Raw genomic sequence first — 1819 nt, forward strand, 5'->3', positions numbered from 1 at the left:
AATTGTTCTAGTCTACCCTTTCCCTGGCTGGAATTTGAAAAAATTGCTTACTTTCTTTATCTCTCTCCTCCTGTTGAAATTAAGTTCAGAAATGTGAGATACTCATCAGTGCTGTGAAAATCCCTCAAGCAATTCTTTTACCATGTGGAATTTATCCTAAGATGCTCTAAAAGATGCAAATTAGGGAAAAATTTGCTCATAAGTTTCAGAGAAGCAATTTGCTGCAATGAATGGCATTGGGTTTTGTTGTTGTTGATGATGGTGATGTTTTCTGTTTGTTTTAAAATTACTCTTCAAGTTATGCTAGTTCTCAGTTAGCTTCCTACACTCTTAAAGAGTCCAGACTCACCTGCCTATGGAGTGGTGTGACCCACAATGGGGACAGCATGCTCACCTCAGCTAACAATCTACAAAACTGCTCACACATGAAGAGACGCCCAGAGACACAACTCCCACATAATTCTAAGTTCTGTAAAATTGACAACCACTACAGATCCTTTCTCTCACATCATGCCACTTCTACTTCCATTGTGAGTGAGTGAGTGTGTGTGTGTGTGTGTGTGCAACACCACACCCCCCACAGGTATATACATGATTGTGGGTAAAAGTGTATGTATAGACACCTTTTATTCTCTGTATGAGGGAAAGCATGCAAGGCCTTTGCTATCCTGTAAAGGACTGCATTCCCACTTCTCATCCACGTATCATCAGTGGGCTCTATGACTCTTCCTTCTGCAGTGCTACTTTGTGGTGTCTTACATTTCTACTGGTGCCACCCTACATCACACACTCCTCATTCCTTGCAGTGCTCCTATGCTTTTACCAAAGGCCACTAAGTCCTAATTCATCATTAAAGGGACCTACAATGTTGACTTTCTGTAATGTATGCCTTCTCTATCTCCCAAAAGGGCCAGCACCTTCCCCTTCTCACTGTTTAAATATCCAGACATGAACTCCATTTCTTCAGCTTTGTGAAAGTTTCCTTTTTTACATTCCTCCTTACCTCCCACCCTCTAGGTTCACAAGTCTCTCTGAAGGACTTGGCCAGGCATCAATGCTTTCTTATGTTTGGTCCCTACTGGACAATACCACTCACACTTTCTTTTGCTAATGAGATGCTTTTTTTGACAATGTTCATATGACAACTTGATAGATATCAAGCTCCTTTTTTCACCTAAGAAAACTGGGAAATCTTCATGTTGTTTTTAAAAGTTGGAGGACACCAAAGTCCCGATCAGCATAGGAAGATGATGTGAAAAGTCCTTCTGTATATGTGTTGTTTTTATTGGTTAATGAATAAAGAAGATGATTTGGCTTGTGATAGGGCAGAATAGAGCTTGGAAGAAAAACTAAACCGAATGCTGGGAGAAAGAAGGCAGAGTTGAGAGAAGCTCTGTGGCTGCCAGAGGCAAAAGACATGAGCCGTCAGCTAACCTTGCTGGTAGGTCACAAGCCTCATGGTGAAATATAAAATAATAGAAATATGCTAGTTTAAGATGTGAGAGCTTGTGAGAAATATACTTAAGCTACTGGCCAAACAGTATTGCAAATAATATAGTTTCTGTGTATTTATTGTGGGACCATGTGGGACAGAAACCCCTGACAACAGATTGGCAACCAACATGGGGCAGCTAAATCCACATATAACCTGACACAAAAAATGCAAAGTTTAGCCACATATATTTCTGGGTGGGCTCTGTTTGCTAGAAGCAAGCAGAAATGCAATTCTTTTAGGAGAAGGCTTCCTGATTCAGCAGTAGCAGCAAAACCAATGCAACTCCTTTAAGAAGAAGTCTGTGTTTTTACTAGTTGCAGGAAC

Source organism: Microtus oregoni, unplaced genomic scaffold (assembly GCF_018167655.1).
Source record: "Microtus oregoni isolate MIOR12 unplaced genomic scaffold, Mior012 000050F_ref0000143, whole genome shotgun sequence".
Classification (NCBI taxonomy): Eukaryota; Metazoa; Chordata; class Mammalia; order Rodentia; family Cricetidae; genus Microtus; species Microtus oregoni.